At 47.5% G+C, this 20648-nt stretch overlaps 1 long non-coding RNA gene across 1 annotated transcript in view; it reads right to left on the bottom strand.

The window, feature by feature from the left end:
- The window catches only part of LOC144680013 (uncharacterized), a 773835-nt gene that overhangs the window by 576065 nt on the left and 177122 nt on the right, over nucleotides 1-20648 (bottom strand). The gene's annotated exons all lie outside the window — the stretch shown is intronic.

Here is a 20648-nt window from a genome sequence, read left to right as displayed (position 1 = left end):
AAGTTAATATCTGTTGTAAGGTTGGGGGTGGGGGGCGAGATATTTTGGAGTTTCACCTGGCTACCTTGGAGAGCACGTAAGAATTTTGCAGAGCCTTGGTTGAAGAGATTGAATAAATGCGAATCTGGGCATTGCATCAATTGTATGTGGCACCTGAGAAATGAAATTTATGTTCACTTTGCACACAAGATTCAAAATATTTAACTGTCATGTTTCAGGCACACCTTGTAAGAAGTGACTGAAGCTCAAAACACCACTTAATTCGTTGAGGTTAAGGCTTTAAAGGCTTCATGTGACTTGTGTTTGCTATGGCACTAAACTGTGTTTACAGCAAATAGGAGTAAAGTATTGGGCCAGATTTTGCTGTCGGAATTTTTGGTGAAGCTAATGGTGCTTGCAGAGTTATTTATGGATAAATGCTACAACAACTTCAGACGAGAGGCAGACCCACAGTTAAAGGCAAACATCCAAAAGTTGCTGTCCAAGTTACACCGCTCTACCATTTGAGATGAAGGCATTTTGCTATTTGTCTCGCTATCGGCTTGCGCTGAATGTCATAAAATTTCTGTTTTTGCATAGTAGATACAAACTTTTAAAGACCCCCACAGATATTTAGCGCTAGTAAGCAGACCCTGACTTGAGTAACAGTGACAACTTTAGCAAAGAAACAGCAAGAAATCTGCACTGAAATATCTATCAAATGGCATTGAAAACACCATGGCTCATATGATTACAAGATGGGAAAGACAGGTGACAAATGCAATTTAATGCAGAGAAGTGTGAAGTGATACATTTTGGTGGGAAGAATGAGGTTAGGCAATATGAGCTAAATGGTGCAATATTAAAGGGGGTGCAGGAACAGAAATGCCTGGAGGTGTATGTACACAAATCTTTGAAGGTGGCAGGACAAGTTGAGTAGGCTGTTAAAAAGCAGATTGGATCCTTGGCTTCCAAAATTCTCTTAACCAGGAACTCTTCTTTTAGATTGCAAAGTTGAACATGTCATAATGCCATGGAGTCATTACAGCACAGGATTCCATTCAGCCTGTTGAGTCCATGCTGTCCCTCAGTAGAACAATCCAATCAGCCCATTGCTCTGTTCAATCCCTTGAGCCCTGTAAGTTCATCTCCCTCAAATACCCATTCAATTCTGAAATCTTTCAATATCTCCACCACCTCTTGGACAGTGGGTTCCAATTATCACTCCCTGCATCTGTGTCCTTGATTCCTTGTTTCATTAACTAATAGGAACACCTTTTCTGTGTCTACCTAAGCCTGTCATAATCTTGTTAAACCTCCCCTCAATCTCTTTTGCTCCAAGGAGAACAACTTCTCCTTCCTCAGCCTAACCTTGTAGCTAAAATCTTTCATCACTGGAACCATTCTGGTAAATCTTCTCTCCACCCTCTCAAGGACCCTCACATGCTTTCTAAAATGTGGTGACCAGAACTAGATTCAATACGCTAGTTGTGGCCTAACCATAGCTTTATACAAGTTCAGCATAACTTTCCTTCTTTTGGGGTTGCACCCCAGCAGGACCGGGACCAATATCCTCGCAGGGGTATTTGCTAGTACTGTGGGGGAGGGCTTATACGGGACTGGCGGGGGGATGGGAACCTGAGCAGGGAGACACAGAGAGGAAAACAAAGATAGGAGTGAAAGACAAAAAAGTAGAAAGCAAAAGTGGAAGGCAGAGGAAACAAGGGGTAGCAGCAAATAGCCATAGTACAAAAAAGATGTGTATAAATGTTAAAGGGTCAAGTCTAAAGGCACTGTATCTGAATGCACGGAGCATTTGCAATAAGGTAGCTGAATTAACAGTGCAAATGGATGATTGTGATTACGGAGACATGGTTGCAGGGTGACCAAGGCTGGGAACTAAATATCCAAGGGTACTCGACATTTAGGAAGGACAGGCAAAAAGGAAAAGGAGGTGGCATGGCGTTGTTAATTAAGGATGAAATCAGTGCGATAGTGAGAGAGGATATTGACTCAGAAAATCTAGATGTACCATCAGGCTGGGTGGAGCTAAGAAACAACGAGGGATGGAAAACATTAGTGGGGGTTGTTTATAGGTCTCCAAACAGTAGTGATAAGTTAGGGGACGGCATCAAACAGGAAATTAGAGATGCATGTAACAAGGGTGCTAGAGTAATCATGGGTGACTTTAATCTACATATAGACCGGGCAAACCAAATTAGCAATAATACTGTGCCAGATGAATTCCTAGAGTGTGTATGAGATGGTTTTTTAGGCCAGCATGTTGAGGAACTGACTAGGGAACAGGCTATACTAGATTTGGTATTGTGCAATGAGAAGGGGTTAATTAGTAATCTTGTTGTGCAGGGTCCTTTAGGGAACAGTGACCATAACATGATAAAATTCTTCATTAGTATGGAAATTGAAATAGTCCAATCTGAAACTAAGGTCCTAAATCTAAACAACGGAAACTACAAAGGTATGGGGTGTGGGTTGGCTATGATAGATTGGGGAACTTCATTAAAAGGCATGACACAACAGGAAAAGTGGCCCACCCATGGCTAACAAAAGAAATTAAGAACAGTGTTAGATCCAAAGAGGAGTCATATAAAGTTACTAGAAAGAGTAGCAAGCCTGAGGATTGGGAGCACTTTAGAATTCAGCAAAGGAGGACTAAGAGATTGATAAGAGGGGAGAAATAGAGTATCCCAGTAAACTTGAAAGGAACATAAAAGCAAACTGTAAAAGCTTCTATAAGTATGAAAAAGATAAAGATTAGTGAAGACAAATGTAGGTCCCTTACAGTCCAAAACAGGGGAATTTATAATATAGAACAAGGAAATGGCAGAGCAATTAAACAACTATTTTAGTTCTGTCTTCATGGAGGAAGACACAAATAACCTCCCAGAAATGCTAGGGAGCCAAAGGCCTAGTGAGAAGGAGGAATTGAAGGAAATTAGTATTACTAAAACAATAGTGCTGGAGAAATTATTGGGACTGAAAGCCAATAAATCCACAGGGTCTGATAATCTACATTTTTTCAAATTATGCGGGCTTCAATGGCTGGGCCAGCATTTATTGCCCATCCCTAGTTTCCCTTGAGAAGGTGGTGGTGAGCTGCCTTCTTGAACTGCTGCAGTCCATGTGGTGTACGTACACCCACAGTGCTGTTAGGAAGGGAGTTCCAGGATTTTGACCCAGCGACAGTGAAGGAACGGTGATATATTTCCAAGTCAGGGTGGTGAGTGACTTGGAGGGGAACTTCCAGGTGGTGGTGTTCCCATCTATCTGCTGCCCTTGCCCTTCTGATAGTGGCGTGGGTTTGGCAAGTGCTATCTAAGGATCCTTGGTGAATTTCTGCAGTGCATCTTGTAGATGGTACACACTGCTGCTACTGTGCATCAGTGGTGGAGGAAGTGAATGTTTGTGGATGTAGTGCCAATAAAGCAGACTGCTTTGTCCTGGATGATATCTAGCTTCTTGAGCGTTGTGGGAGATGCACTCATCCAGGCAAGTGGGGAGTATGTCATCACTCTCCTGACTTGTGCCTTGTAGATGGTGGACAGGCTTTAGGAAGTCAGGAGGTGAGATACTCATTACATGATTCCTAGTCTCTGACTTGCTCTTGCAGCCACAGTATTTATATGGCTAGTTCAGTTCAGTTTCTGGTCAATGGTAACCCCCAGGATGTTGATAATGGGGATTCAGTGATGATAATGCCATTGTACGTTAAGGGGAGATGGTTAGATTCCCTCTTGTTGGAGATGGTCATTGCCTGGCACATGTGTGGCATGAATGTTACTTGCCACTGACAGCCCAAGCCTGGATATTGTCCAGGTCTTGCTGTTTTTGGACATGGACTGCTTCAGTATCTGAGGAGCCATGAATGGTGCTGAACATGGTGCAATCATTAGCGAACATCCCCATTTCTGACCTTATGATGGAAAGAAGGTCATTGACGAAGCAACTGAAGATAGTTGGGCTGAGGACACGACCTTGAGGAAGCCCTACAGTGATGTCCTGGAACTGAGATAACTGACCTCCAACAACCACAACCATCTTCTTTTGTGCTAGGTATGACTCCATCTCAGAATTTTATATGTTTCAATGAGATCTCCTCTCATTCTTCTAAGCTCCAGGCTGAGTTGGCCCAATCTCCCTTCATACGACAATTTTGCCATCCCAGGAACCAGTCTGGTAAACCTTCGCTGCACTCCCTCTATGGCAAGTATATCCTTTCTTAGGTAAGGAGACCAAAACTGCACACAATACTCCAGGTGTTGTATCACCAAGGCCCTGTATAGGTGCAGGAAAACATCCTTGCTCCTCTACTCAAGTCCTCTCGCAATGAAGGCCAACATGCCATTTGCCTTCTTAACTGCTTGCTGCACCTGCATGCTTGCTTTCACTGACTGGTGTACAAGGACACCCAGATCCCTTTGTACATCAACATTTCCCAATCTATCACCATTTAAATAATACACTGCCATTCTGTTTTTCCCACCGAGGTGGATAACTTCACGCTTATCCACGTTATACTGCATCTGCCATGTATTTATCCACTCACTCAACCTGTCTAAATCAACTTGAAGTCTCTTAACACCCTCCTCACTGCTTACATCCCCACCAAGTTCATTGTCGACAGCAAACTTGGAAGTATTATATTTGGTTCCCTCATCCAAATCATTGATATATATTATGAATAGCTGGAGCCCAAGCACTAATCCCTGTGGTACCCCACTATTCACAGCCTGCCAATCCAAAAAAGGCCCATTTATTCCTACTCTCTGTTTCCTGTCTGCTAGCCAATTCTTAATCCATGCCATTATCCCCAATCTCATGTGCTTTAATTTTACACACTGATCTCTTATGTGGGACTTTATCAAAAGTTTTCTGAAAATCCAAATACACCACATCCACTGGTTCTCCCTTGTCTATTCTGCTAGCTGCATCCTGAAAAAACTGTAGTAGGCTTGTCAAACATGATTTCCCTTTTATAAATCCATGTTGACTTTGTCTAATCCCTTTGTTATTTTCTAAATGTCCTGTTATCACATCCTGTATAATGGACTCTAGCATTTTCCCTACTACTGACATTTGGCTAACCTGTCTGTAATTTGCTGTTTTCTCCCTCCCTCCTTTTTTAAATAGTGGGATTACATTTTCCACCCTCCAATCTGCCAGGACTGTTTCAGAATCTACAGAATTTTTGAAGAAGACAACCAACACATCCACTATTTCCATGACCACCTCCTTTGGGACACTATGATGGAGGCAATGGCATAGTGGTACTGTTGCTGGACTAGTAATCCAGAGACCTAGGGTAATGCTCTGGGGACCTAGGTTCGAATCCCACCACGGCAGATGGTAGAATTTGAATTAAATAAAAACTTGGAATTAAAGGTCTAATGATGACCATGAAACCATTGTTGATTGTTGTAAAGACCCATCTAATTCACTGACATCCTTTAGGGAAGGAAACCTGCCATCCAACATGTGACTCTGGAGCCACAGCAATGTGGTTGACTCTTAATTGGCCTAGCAAGCCACTCAGTTGTATCAAACAGCCACAAAGTCACAAAAAAGGAATGAAACAGGACAGACCACCCGGCATCAACCTAGGCTCCAGAAAAGACTGGCAATCTCAGCCATGTTGACTCTGCAAAGTCCTCCTTACTAACATCTGGGTACTAGTGCCAAAATTGGGAGAGCTGTCTCGCAAACTAGTCAAGCAACAGCCTGACATAGTCATCCTCACGCAATCAAACCTTAACAGATAATGTCCCAGACTCCACCATCACCATCCCTGAGTATGTCCTGTCCTACCAGCAGGACAGACCCAGCAGAGGTGGCAGCACGGTGGTATACAGTTGGGAGGGAGTTGCCCTAGGAGTCCTAGGAGTATCAGGTCAAACAATGGGCAAGGAAACCTTCTGCTGATTACCATGTACCCACCCGCTCTTCAGCTGATGAATCAGTGCTCCTCCATGCTGAACTTGGAGGTGGCAAGTGCGCAGAATATACTCTGGATGCACAAATCCAGGCTGACTCTCCTTAATTAACTCAAACTCTTCCAAGTGCCTGTTGATTATTTCCCTGATTATTGTTTCTAAAACCTTACCTGCCACTAATGTTAAACTGACCGACCGCTCGTTGTTAGGAATGCCCTTACACCCTTTCTTGAATAAAGATATAACATTTGGCAATCTCCAATCCTCTGGCATCTCCTCCATATCTAGGGAAGATTGGGAGTTTATGGCCAAGCCCTACAGCTATCTCCACTACCATTTCCTTTAACAACCTGGATGCAAGCCTCTAAGCGTAGCTAGCCTTTTCAGTGTGTCATGCTATTAATTTTCACCCCATCCATTACCTTGACTATCTCCACTTCTGCCACTATTTTTTTAGATTCCTCTTTCTTAGTAATCACCGTTACTAAGTAATCATTAATCAGCCTTACCCTGCACTTCTAAGCATATGTCACCTTCTTTGTCTCTAAAAGGCCCCACCCCCACCTCTTACTGTTTACATGCTGGTAGAAGATTTTTGGATTCTCTTTTAAGTTAACTGGCATTCTATTCTCACATTCTCTCTTTGCCAGTCTTATTTTCCTCTTCACTTCCCCTATCAACTTATTGTATTTGGCCTGGTTCTCAGTTGAAAAGTTCACCTGACATGCAATCACAAGAGCGCCACCCCACCTCCCCTACCCAAGTCCACAGGGAGGCAAGGTGCCCATCTGTTGTTGGTGATATACCAGCGACAGCAGGATGAGGCCCTAAAGTGGCAATTAATTAGGGCATAAAAATCCCAGCTTATAGCCCTTGCACATCTCTGTGATTTTCCTGCAGAATTGCTCCTCTATCTCTCACTGTCCCATTAATGAGGCCTACAAAATATCCCCAGCAGTGTGATCATACCCTTTTTCACTTCTCACTTCCATCTATGTGGATTCTGTCCTTGCCGACTCAAGGAGATCCTCTCTTTCCTCCGTTCAGTATGATCTTTGCTGTTCTTGAGCTTCAATTCCACTTTTCTGCCTGCTTCCCATATTTTCTTTTCTTATTCGTTCATGGGATGTGGGTGTCGCTGGCAAGGCCAGCATTCATTGCCCATCTCTAATTGCCCTTGTTCAGGGGGCATTTAAAAGTCAACCACATTGCTGTGGGTCTGGAGTCACATGTAGGCCAGGTCAGGTAAGGACAGCAGATTTCCTTCCTTAAAGGACATTAGTGAACCAGATGGGTTTTTACAACAATTGACAATGGTTCCATGGTCATTATTAGACCTTGAATTCCAGATTCTTTTTTTATTGAATTCAAATTTCACCATCTGCCATGGTGGGATTCGAACCCAGGTCCCCAGAGCATTACCCTTGGCCATATCCCTTGATTCATTGAAAGACCAAAAATCTGTCTATCCCAGGCTTCTGTATTTGTATATTTCAACGAGATCACCTCTTAATCTTCTAATCTCCACAGAATATAATCAGCCTCTCGTCTTAGGACAAACCCCTCATCTCAAGGATCAATTTAGAGAACCTTCGCTGTAATGCCTCTAATGCAAGTACATCCTTTCTTGAATGTGGAAACCAAAACTGCACATCGCATTCCAGATGTGGTATCACCAAAGCTGTGTACAATTGTAGCAAGAATTCTTTATTCTTGTACTCCAATCCTCTTGCAATAAAGGCCAACATGCCGTTTGCCTTCCTAATTGCTTGCTGTACCTGCATGTTAACTTTGTGTTCCTTGTACAAGCAGTATCTTTCCAAATCAGTACTGCCCCAATCCACCTCCCTTTCAATTTTCCCTATCTTTTTTGAAGGCTTTGTATCCTTGAATATTATGCACCTAGCCCTCAGTATTTTTAAGCCATGCTTCCATTATTTGCAATACATCATATTCCCACATGGCTATTTGTTCTTGTAACTCGACAATCTTAGTTGCCACACTTTATGCATTTACATACATGCATTGTAAACCTGTCTTTGTATTCCCAGTGGTCTTTCTTAGTCTGCTGCTGTCTAATATGGTGCCTTCCAACACTCTCACTCCATTATGTATTTTATTCCTCTTTTCTACTTCTATATGCTGGTGCCCAATCCCCTGTTAATTTAGATGAAACCCTCCCCAACCACACTAATGAATTTCCCTGAAAAGTCATTAGTCCCAATCCTGTTGAGGTGCACCCATCCCTTTTAAATCGGTGCCTCCCGGCCCAGAACAGGTCCCAAAACCCCAAGAATCTGAAACCCTCTCTCCTAGATGCCTCTAGATACGTATTGATCCTGCCTATCTTCCTATTTCTACGCTTGCTAGCATGTGGCAATGGGAGTAATCCAAAGATTACTACCTTTAAGGACCCACTTTTTAACTTCATCCCTAGATCCTGAAAATCTGACTGTAGGACCTCAATGCCTGCCCTCTGTATGTCATTGGTACCGGCATATACCACAGCTTCTTGCTCACTCCCTTGCAGAATATTCACACCTTCTCTGTAATGTCCTTTACCCTGGCACCAGGGGTGCAACACACATGTGAGATGCACTATGGCAGTTACAGAAATGGCTGTCTGTTCCCCTGGCTATGGAATCTTCTATAACATCCGCATTTCTACTTTTTGCTTGTCCCTCCTGTGCAGTCTCTTGCTGATTGGTGCAATGGTCTGGACTGCATCCCCTCAAAGTGTTGTCACTCTCAGCAGTCTCCAATGCTGAGTACCTGCTGGAGAGTGGGCACACACCCTGAAGACTCCTGCACTTCCTGCTTCTTCCATCTCTTCAGATGGCTAACCATCTACTAACCTGAACTCTCAGTGCCTGTGGTGTGACCACCTCCCAGAACATACGATTCAGGAAACACTCATCCTCCCTGATGCTTCAAATTGACTCCAGCAGCCTCTCAAACTTGGAAATCCTCAGCTCTAATTGAAGAAGCTACACTACTTGCAAAGTTTTCACTCAATGTTTTTAAAAAATCCCTGAAGTACGCATGGAGGCAGGGGTCACGGCTGAGGTATTAAATGAATACGTTGCATTTGTCCTTTCCAAGGGAGATTTTGTGCAGGTCATGGGGAAAAAGGATGTAATTCAGATACTTGAAGAGTATAAAATTGATAAAGAGAAGGCATTGGATAGATGGAAGTCTGTACTTAAAGTTAATAAATCACCAGGACTGGATGAGATGCATCCAAGGGTACTGAGGGCAGTGAAAGTGGAAACTGCAGAGGCACAGCCATAATTTTTCAGTCTTCCTTAGACTCAGAGGTGGTGCCAGATAACTGGAGAATTGCAAATGTTACATTTGTTCAAAAAAGGGCGTAAATCAACTACAGATCAGTCAGTTTAACCTCAGTGGTGGGGAAACTTCTAGAAATGATAATTTGGATGAAACTAGTATTCCCTTGGGCAAATGTGAATTAATTAAAGAAAACTAGCACAGATTTATGGGCAAATTGTGTTTAACTAACTTGCTTGAGAGGGTTGATGAGGACAATGCTGTTGATGTGGTATACATGGACTTCCAAAAGGCATTTGATAAAGTGACACATAACAGACCTGTGAGCAAAGTTATAGTTCATGAAATAAAAGGGATTGTAGCAACATGATTATGAAATTGGCTGAGTGACAGGACACGGAGTAATGGTTATTGATGTTTTTTGGAATGGAAGTAAGTTTATATTGGAGTTCTCCAAGGATTGGTGTTAGGTCCTGCTCTTCCTGATATATATTAATGACCTAGACTTTGGTGTACAGGACACAATTTCATAATTTGCGGTATTGTGAACTGTGAGGAGGATAGGGTAGAACTTCAAGCAGACATAGATAGATTGATTGAATGGGTGGACAACTGGCAGATGAAATTTAATACAGAGAAGTGTGAATTGATTCATTTTGGTAGGAAGAACAAAGAGAAACAAACTAAAATAAAGGGTAAAATTCTAAAGGGGATGCAGGAGCAGTGGAACATGGGATACATGGACATAAATTATTGAAGGTGGCAGGACAGATTGAGAGAGCAGTTAATGAAGCATATGGTATCCTGGGCTTTATTCATAGTGGCATAGAGTACAAAAGCAAGGAAGTTATGTTAAAACTGTACCGAACACTGCATCTGCCTCAACTGGGGTTTTGCATCCAGTTCTGGGTGCCACACTTTAGGAAAGAGAGAGAGTGCTGAAAAGATTCACGAGACCGGTCCCAGGGATGAGGAGCTTCAGTTAAATAGGCAGTGTTATGGATAGGGTGAGAGAGATCTGCTGAAGTTCCTGTTCCCTTCCCAACAGTTTGCATTCCAAACCCTTGGCTGTGTGCGCAAAATCGAGCACGTGCAGCTAGCTTGTCGTTGGTTTAAATAAAGAGGATTGTTTACTTACGCTACGGCACTCACACAGTCACACGCACAAACACACTCAAGGAAAGTATAGTTGAGGAGAATAGTGCACTTTTAAAGGCTATAAGCAAAAGAATAGTTCATAATTCACGTGATTGCCTTGTATTGGAAAACACACGTTGCAGTCCTGATGAGGAGGATGTCTTCACTCCTGAATGTCTGTTTAGATGAATTCGATAGCCAGTCATATGTCAGTCATTTAAGGATTCTCTCGAAGAGATGGGCCTTCTAAAGGTCACAAAGTTAGTTGCTTGTATTCTCATTAACAGGAGGCCAGTTTGTTATACTGGTGGACTTGGAAAGGAATAGGCTTAGAGACCTTACAATGTTACAGTCTCCAGTCCTTAAGGCATAGATGTTATTACCCTTCCTGCTGCTGCTGTGTCTTTCTGCAGACAGCACTTAGGGCTTACAAAGGGACAAACACGCTGTCTTACTATGTGACTCCTCACAGTTTGCAGTCCCTTTTCCAAATATGGTGGCTGTCTTGGGTTGATTAGCCACATCCTGGTTTATTGTTTGAAGACACTCATCCTGAGGGGGTTAAGACAATCGCCACCATTCTTTCAAAAAAGACCCATTCAACTTGGGAATGTCTCCTGATGGTTTCAGGATGGGTGCAGTTGCCAACCCTTAGTCTGGAAACTATCCTTTTGTCCTTGTGAGACTGTGAGGTAGTTTTTGACTACACAAGCCAGGGCTGAAATTTTCTGCTCTGGAGAGTAAGATCGGTGGCAGGCGGGAAAGGCGATACGGCTCCTGCCAGCTGCCATGGTGGGTTTCCGCATTAGATCGTCTGCTTTTCAGCCCGTTATATATGCATGAAGGTGCAGCATGGTGTGTCTCGTGGTGGGGCAGGCTAGGACTCATCTATCCCACCGTTACCTCATCGGCTCATCTATCTGGCGCCATATTTAAACTGCACCCGCGCACACAATCACCCTCTGCAGTCCAAGACTTGTTGTGGCAAGCACCAGAGTGGCCCCGAGAAGGAAGAAGACCACAGCTCCGAAGCTTAGCGACAGCGCACTGGCAGCACTTCTCCAGGCAGTCGAGGACTGGCAGGAGATGCTTTACCCCATGATGGAAGCCAGAGGTGCACCAACCTCACCTTTTATGTTAGCTGTCAGTCTTTTTTCATAATCCTTCTTTGTTTCTCGCATTTGATTTTTCACATCCCAGCTGAACCTTCTGTATTCAGCTTGGTTCTCAATTGTATTTACTACCTGACACCTGCCATAAGCACACTTTTCCTTCTTTAACTTAATTTAACTTAATTTCTTTCTCCGATTTCTATTGAAGATGAAGTCATGTCTTCAACCCTTACATAGGTCAGGAAGAAGGAAGAAATGCTTATCATCTGCTTTGGCATTTGTCCTGCTCACACTCTGTGCATCTGTCTTTCTGCAGGAAAGGTCGCCCACAGCAAAAGAGAGAGACCCAGACCGGTGGGAGGTTACTGAAGCTCAGGCCACTCAGCCCCTGCGAGGAGCAGGTGGCAAAGCTGGCCAATGAGGGCAGGGACAGTGGCTGTGCTGAAGGAGAGATCAGCGTCCTCCAACAAGCCAGTGAGGTCCCATCAACAGCTCGTTGCCCACCTGCCGAAACTGTGAGTGCTTTTTAATATTGGTGACTATGCAGCCGATCACTAATTATCTTGTCTGTCTCTAACAGGCACTAGCAAGAAAAGCAGGAGGCAGACTGCCAGCCGCCTCATCAGTCCCAGCTGCCAGACCACCTTGGATGAGGATTCTGAGGGCCCACTAGATGTAGAGCCGTCACTATATTCACCCGCAGCCTCCACCAGCGCAGAGGCACACCTCAGTGGAACCAAGTTTTAGAGCAGGCTCAGGGTCACCATCAGGCACAGCACAGATTCGGGTCCACAGTAGGCAGAGGCAGTGACAGTTACCAACACTTAGAGGCCTGCTAGAGGCCAGGCTTCTGCTGGGTCCGAGTCTGATGACAAACCTCTGGACTTGGCCCTTGGAAAGATGATGGAGCTCCAAAGACAGACACGGGCATATCGGGCAGGGTTGTCAGAGGCCGTCACCAGATTAGAATGGAGAAGTCCATCCATGTTCAGTCTGATGTCGTGTCTGTCTTCGCACAGCAAGGGCACGAACAAGGCCTCTGGTTCCAGCAAAATGGTGGCTGGGCGATGCATATCTGAGACTTACATCAGAGGGTCATATCATGTGGCATCATGAGCATAGATGTTGCAGTCTGGTTTATTACCTGATGCTTCTCCACTGAAGAATGGTAAATGTGGACCTTATAGGTTTTAATGGCAAGCAGCATTGCAGTTAATCTCACTCAGTGCATCTTTCAATGGCCTCCATGTAATGGCTCTCAGGCTTGAGTGTGGGTTACATATCCACCAATGTTCGAGAATCTTACGCGCTCCTGTCAGCCTGCAGCGTAATGTCTTGTAAGCTTTTACAGCTAAATATCAGCCCTATAGTAGTCCCCACCATTCCACCTGCATATTGCAGAGCTATGGACCTAACTAACACATGATGACTCCTGAACTGCCTGCTAGAGGGCAATAACTATGTGAAACAAGAGATGTGTGTCAAGGCCCCAGATGCTGGACCTGAAGGTCTGGCTAACATGGCTTTCCAAAATCACTGAGCCAGCTCTCCGATGGACAATCGACACAGTTATCTGATTGTGAGAATGCCATCAGTGTGCCTGCTTTCCATGTGGACATCTGTGGCTTTTGAAATGAAAATGTGGAGGCCTCAAATGACATCAGTGCTAAGCTTCACTACATCTGATGTGTGCTCTTTATCATCAACAAATTAACTAATTCAAGTCTAAATGCAGTGCCTGGATTCTTAGGCTCACAGATGCAAAGGCTAAGCTGCACAGGAAGTTGATATACTCCAGACGATGGAAGGGCCATTAGTGATTGTCAGTGATCAGGTGATGCTGCTGCTGAATCTCTCTCTGTGCACACAAAGGTGACCCTATTCGCAGGCTCGCATCCATGACTGAGAGTGACAGATCACTGCATCCCAAAGAATGATCTCATGCTATGGACTCAGTATGATGCTGAGGCCTGAGCACTAATCTTGCATGAGGTGCGGCCTGTGGAGAGATACCGCAGTTCGGGTTCAGATTAGACCTCAGATATCAAAGCGGTAACCAGTGAGTGCTGATTTCCCCCCTTGAAGCGCCTAGCAGAACTGCAGGCATACTGCCATGAGTGCACTGAGGCTTGCAGTGCTGCTCCTGCCTCTTGAAGGCTGCCACAGGCAATGGGATGTTGACGAGATGCTTGAAGAGATGGCACCATGTCTACTCTGTTCACAGTGCACGCTGGTGGAGTTATGATCCCATAAAAGAACAGCCACATGCTCCAGAGGCTGCCTAGCATTCCAAGGATGAGGCCAACATCACACAAGGTTGTTACTACTCAACCTGAGATTGATGTCCTTCATTGAGTTGCTGAGGATAGCAACAAAGATGTTAATGTCAAAGCAGCATGGAGGGCACAGGTGAAAGAGGCTCATATGCGGTAGTCATCATCATCATCCAAGAATCTTGTGGCTATAAGCATCTCCCGGGCAGGTCTGGCCCGTGTTATGGCCTCCTCCCTTGGAGCCTCAGCTTCCTCGCCCTCATCGAGCTCAGCTCTCTTGATGTCCTCCTCATCAGAGGGGAGGTTCAGCTCATCCATCTCTTGAGCTGGCATGTCATCCCTGCTTTGTAGAGTCAGGTTGTGTAGAACGTAGCAAGCCACGATGTTGTGGGAGACCTCCTGGGGAGAGTCCTGCAGTGCACTGCCTGACCAGTCCACACCTGGAAACACATCTTCAACATGGCAATGGTCTGCTCAATCAAAGAGCATGTTGCAGAATGAGCTGCAGTGTACCTCTCCTCTGAAGCACTTTGTGGGCACATCTTTTGTGGGTAGTCCTTGTCCCCGAGGATCCCGCCCTGGATGTGCTGAGGGCCCTTGAAGATCTGAGGCACCTGCGACTAACTCAAGATGTACGAATCGTGTGAGCTCCCAGAGTATCTCACACAGACCTGCATAATCTGCTTTTAGTGGTTCCAGATCAGCTTCTATTGATGAATCATAGCGACTGCTGCCAGGGAGCTCCTAAAGCTGCATGTGTGCAGTCGATGGCACTCTGCACCTGTGGGATGCCAGAGATCATTGCAAACTCCACTGTTCTGGCAGCCTGGCTGGTTTCATCCAGGGACATAACTGTGCACCTTACTAAATAGGGCATCGGCTGCATTTATGAGTAGATGCTTGTGATATGCTGCAGAGGTCCCCACTGGAGCCCTGAAGCGGGCTGCTCACAAAGAAGTTGAGTGCAGTGGTCACCTTTAGAGCCACTGGCAATGGATGGCCTCCCAGTCCCTGCGGAGTCAGCTCCTCCTGAAGAATGTTGCAGATGTGAGCCACCACATGCCTTGTCAAACAAAGGCATCTCTGGCATTAGCTCTCTCTCATCTGTAGCCATGAGAAGCATCTTCGGTACACACTTGTTCGTGCCAAATGCCTCCGTTGAAATGGTCTGTCAGCCTCAGCTTCTGGGTCTTGATGGGGCCCCCGCTAGCCCATGTTCCTCAGGGAGAAGCTCTTCCCTTTCCTTTGCCTGATGGTGGTGGGTCCTTCCTCTCCTCCTCAGTTTCCCGATTGCCAGGAAAAAGGCAGCATTGCCTACTGCATCCATTCTCCACTCCTGCTCGTCTCTTCAGAAATATTGAACAGATGCATGATTGAACATAATCCTGCAATAACTTTCCTGTCGCAAGCTAGGGAGTCACTGTGAAGCCCTTGGATAGCCTTCATTCCAGGCAGTATATCCCCAGATTGGCCCTTGCAGCTATAGCACAGCCTTGAGCATCAGTGGAAACACCCCCAACCCAGCAACCACCCAAAGGCCCCAGGCATCACAGCGCTTTGAGAAAGGGGGTTGGATCTGGATGAGTGCAGCCAGGTACTGACGGTCTCAGCCTGGGCTCTGTCAGACTGACTCCTTTGGATTAGACAAGCTCGTACTAATATAGTGACTGTAATCGGGGAGGCGTCTAAAGCCTGGACCCGTCAGCCCCGAGGTGTGGAGATCTTTGGGACGTTAAGCATATGCACTTTGTCCCTTTACAGTTGGATCTTTGTGAGGGTTACGCTTTCCTATGAGAGGGACAAATGGTCATTGGAACACCAGCAAAATCTGGCCACGTGCAGAATGGATTCTCGCAAGAATGAGTTAAAGTGCCCAAATCCTCAATTCCCATTGGGGTCTTTCTAACATGTCTCAGCGTTGCAGTGATCTCCAGTTTGAAAAGTGCAAATTAGTAGCCCCTTCGCTTGGCACAAAAGTGCAGTATTCGGCAACACCTTAGGCCCCTCCCCTGGTGATCTTTCTCAGAGTTTGTTTTTGTACCGTTTCACTGGATTGGCTTTCAATATGGTGGCTCTCAGGTAATTTTATGAGACCACTATCACCATTGAAGTCCCTCCCGTCATGCTGGAGGAGCATCATGTGCAGGTTTCCCTCCCTCCGATCACTCTCCTTCCTCCCTCCCTAATCCCAGATCCCATCGTGATGGTTGTTGCCATCCCTGTCCTCCCCCCTGAAGCATTTGATGTTGATGTCCCAATGCCCCATGTCGAACTGACCTCTCCCAATCTTGAGGCCCCATGCACAGTGATGTACTGAGAATCCCCCATGAGACTATCGAGTGCATACCCATTGTATTACCTGATTCACCAGCTACCCGCTGCAGATGCCTCCCCTGAATGTGACTGTGCCATTTCTAGCCCAGTTACAAACCACCAACTCCCAGGACTGATGCACGTGAGGGACTGACCATACCCTGAATACCATGCTGGCACGACTGAAACAGGACGGACAAGCCCTGCACTTGGCCAAGGACAGACTTGCCTAGCACAGCAATCTAAATTGGTGCACAATTGTGGAAGACAGTATATTCCTTCTAGCCCCGAATACTTATTGCACTATTGCCCAGAATAGTCGCTGCTTTCTGGTCACGACCAACTTCCCCTGCTCAACCCACAACGACTCATGTGTCTCTGTTCGTCCTTCCGCAGACATTCCCCCAGTCATGTGTCTCTGTGCACCCTTCCCCATGTCATTCCTCCACGTCATGTGTCTCTGTGCTCCCTTCTCCATGTCATTCCCACCAGTCATGTGTATCTGTGCACCCTTCCCCAGTAATTCCTCCCCGTCATGTGTCTTCATGCACCCTTCCCCAGGCATTCCTCCCCGTCATGTGTCTCTGTGCACCCTTCCCCAGTCATTCTCCCCCGTCATGTGTCTCTGTGCACCCTTCCCCACTCATTCCCCCAGCCATGTGTCTCTGTGCACACTTCCCCAGTCATTGCCCACAGTCATGTGTCTCTGTGCACACTTCCCCAGTCATTCCACCAGCCATGTGTCTCTGTGCACCCTATCTCAGTCATCCATCCCAGTTATGTGTCTCTGTGCATCCTTTACCAGTCATTCCCCCCATCATGTGTCTCTGTGCACCCTTCCCCAGTCATTCCCCCCCCGTCACGTGTCTCCGTGCACCCTTCTCCAGACATTGCCCCAGTCATGTGTCTCTGTGCACCCTTCCCCAGCCATTCCCCACAATCATGTGTCTCTGTGCACCCTTTCCCAGTCATTCCCCCAGCATGTGTTTCTGTGCACCCTTCCCCAGTCATTACCCCCAGTCGTGTGTCTCTGTGCACCCTTCCCCAGTCATTCCCCCAGCCATGTGTCTCTGTGCACCCTTTCCCAGTCATCCATCCAAGTTACGTGTCTCTGTGCACCCTTCTCCAGACATTCACCCAGTCATGTGTCTCTGTGCACCCTTCCACAGTCATTCGCCCCCGTCATGTGTCTCTGTGCACCCATCAACAGTCATCCATCCCAGCCATGTGTCTCTGTGCAGCCTTCCCCAGTCATTCCCCCAGCCATGTGTCTCTGTGCACACTTCCCCAGTCATTGCCCACAGTCATGTGACTCTGTGCACCCTTCCCCAGTCATTCCCCAGCCATGTGTCTCTGTGCACCCTATCCCAGTCATCCATCCCAGTTATGTGTCTCTGTGCACCCTTCCCCAGTCATTCGCCCCAGTCATATGTCTCTGTGCACCCTTCCCAATCATTCCCCCCGTTATGTGTCTCTGTGCACCCTTCCCCAGTCATCCATCCCAGTCATTTGTCTCTGTGCACCCTTCCCCAGTCATCCATCCCAGTCATTGTGTCTTTGTGCAACCTTCCCCAGTCATTCCCCCATGTCATGTGTCTCTGTGCACCCTTCCCCAGTCATCCATCCAAGTCATGAGTCTCTGTGCACACATCCCCAGTCATTCCCCCCCCGTCATGTGTCTCTGTGCACCCTTCCCCAGTAATTCCCCCCCATCATGTGTCCCTGTGCACCCTTCCCCAGTCATTCCCCCCCGTCATGTGTCTCCGTGCACCCTTCCCCAGTCATTGCCCCAGTCATGTGTCTCTGTGCACCCTTCCCCAGTGATTCCTCCCCGTCAGGTGTCTCTGTGCAACCATCCCCATATCATCCATCCCAGTCATGTGTCTCTGTGCACCCTTCCCCAGTCATTCCCCACAGTCATGTGTCTATGTGCACTCTTCCCCAATCATCGCCCCAGTCATGTGTCTCTGTGTACCCTTCCACAGTCATTCCCCACAGTCATGTGTCTCTGTGCACCCTCCTGCAGTCATGTGTCTCTGTACACCCTTCCCCAGTCATTGCTCCAAGTCATGTGTATCTGTGAACCCTTCCCCAGTCATTCCCCCAGCCATGTGTTTCTGTGCACCCTTCCCCAGTCATTGCCCCCAGTCGTGTGTCTCTGTGCACCCTTCCCCAGTCATTCCCCCAGCCATGTGTCTCTGTGCACCCTTTCCCAGTCATCCATCCAAGTTATGTGTCTCTGTGGACCCTTCCCCAGTCATTCCCCCAGTCACGTGTCTCGGTGCACCCTTTGCCAGTCATTTGCCCCCGTCATGTGTCTCTGTGCACCCTTCCCTAGTCATTCCCCCCGTTATGTGTCTCTGTGCACCCTTCCCCAGTCATTCATCCCAGCCATGTGTCTCTGTGCACCCTTCCCCACTCATTCCCCCAGCCATGTGTCTCTGTGCACACTTCCCCAGTCATTGCCCACAGTCATGTGTCTCTGTGCACCCTTCCCCAGTCATTCCCCGAGCCATGTGTCTCTGTGCACCCTATCTCAGTCATCCATCCCAGTTATGTGTCTCTGTGCATCCTTTACCAGTGATTCCCCCCATCATGTGTCTCTGTGCACCCTTCCCCAGTCATTCGCCCCCGTCATGTGTCTCTCTGCACCCTTCCATAGTCATTCCCCCCGTTACGTGTCTCTGTGCACCCTTCCCCAGTCATCCATCCCAGTCATTTGTCTCTGTGCACCCTTCCCCAGTCATTCCCCCTTGTCATGTGTCTCTGTGCACTCTTCCCCAGTCATTCCCCCCCGTCATGTGTCTCTGTGCATCCTTCCCCAATCATTCCTCTCAGTCATGTGTATCTGTGAACCCTTCCCCAGTCATTCCTCCCCATCACGTGTCTCTGTGCACCCTTCCCCATGTCATTCCTCCCATCATGTTTCTCTGTGCACCCTTCCCCATGTCATTGCCCCCAGTCATGTGTCTCTGTGCACCCTTCCCCATGTCATTGCCCCCAGTCATGTGTCTCTGTGCACCCATCCCCAGTTATTCCTCCCCGGCATGTGTCTCTGTGCACCCTTCATGAGTAATTGCCTCCAGACATCTGCCTCTGGGCACCCTTCCACAGTCATTCCCCCAGTCATGTGTCTCTGTGCACCGTTCCCCAGTCATCCATCCCAGTCATGAGTCTCTGTGCACACTTCCCCAGTCATTCACCCCCCCCGTCATGTGTCTCTGTGCACCCTTCCCCAATTCATTCCCCCCAGTCATGTGTCTCTGTGCACCCTTCCCCAGTCATTCCCCCCCGTCACGTGTCTCCGTGCAACCTTCCCCGGTCATTGCCCCAGTCATGTGTCTCTGTGCACCCTTCCCCAGCCATTCCCCACAGTCATGTGTCTCTGTGCACCCTTCCCCAGTCATTCCCCACAGTCATGTGTCTCTGTGCACCTTCCTGCAGTCATGTGTCTCTGTACACCCTTCCCCAGTCATTGCTCCTAGTCATGTGTCTCTGTGCACCCTTCACCAGTCATTCCCCCCATCATGTGTCTCTGTGCACCCTTCCCCAGTCATTCGCCCCCGTCATGTGTCTCTGTGCACCCTTCACCATTCATTCCCCCCATCATGTGTCTCTGTGCACCCTTCCCCAGTCATTCCCCCACTCATGTGTCTCTGTGCACGCTTCCCCAGCCAGTTCACGCAGTCATGTTTCTCCGTGCACACTCCGACAGTCATTCCTCACCATCATGTGTCTCTGTGCACCCTTCGCAATGTCAATCCCCTCAGTCATGTGTCCTGTGCACCCTTTCCCGTCATTCCGCCCCGTCATGAGTCTCTGTGCACCCTTCCCCAGTCATTGCCCCCGTCACTTGTCTCTGTACACCCTTCCCCAGTCATTGCCCCCAGTCATGTGTCTCTGTGCACCCTTTCCCAGTTTTTCCTCCCAGTCATGTGTCTCTGTGCACCCTTCGACAGACATTCCCCCAGCCATATGTCTCTGTGCCCACTTCCCCAGCCATTCCCCCAGCCATGTGTCTCAGTGCACCCTTCCCCAGTCATTCTGCCCCGTCATGAGTCTCTGTGCACCCTTCCCCAATCATTCGCCCCCGTCATGTGTCTCTGTACACCCTTCCCCAGTCATTGCCCACAGTCATGTGTCTCTGTGCACCCTTTCCCAGTCATTCCTCTCAGTCATGTGTCTCTGTGCACCCTTCGACAGACATTCCCCCAGCCATATGTCTCTGTGCCCACTTCCCGTGCCATTCCCCCAGCCATGTGTCTCAGTGCACCCTTCCCCAGTCATTCCGCCCCACGTCACGTGTCTCTGTGCACCCTTCCCCAGTCATCCATCCCAGTCATGTGTCTCTGTGCACCCTTCCCCAGTCATCCATCCCAGTTATGTGTCTCTGTGCACCCTTCACCAGTCATTCCCCCCATCATGTGTCTCTGTGCACCCTTCCCCAATCATTCGCCCCCGTCATGTGTCTTCGTGCAACCTTCCCCAGTCATTCCCTCCGTTATGTGTCTCTGTGCACCCTTCCCCAGCCATTCCTCCCCGGCATGTGTCTCTGTGCACCCTTTATGAGTAATTGCCCCCAGTCATCTGTCTCT

Source organism: Cetorhinus maximus, chromosome 4 (assembly GCF_964194155.1).
Source record: "Cetorhinus maximus chromosome 4, sCetMax3.hap1.1, whole genome shotgun sequence".
NCBI lineage: Eukaryota > Metazoa > Chordata > Chondrichthyes > Lamniformes > Cetorhinidae > Cetorhinus > Cetorhinus maximus.
The sequence above is the reverse complement of the archived record's forward strand: the minus strand, read 5'-3'. Positions and strand labels throughout refer to the sequence as shown.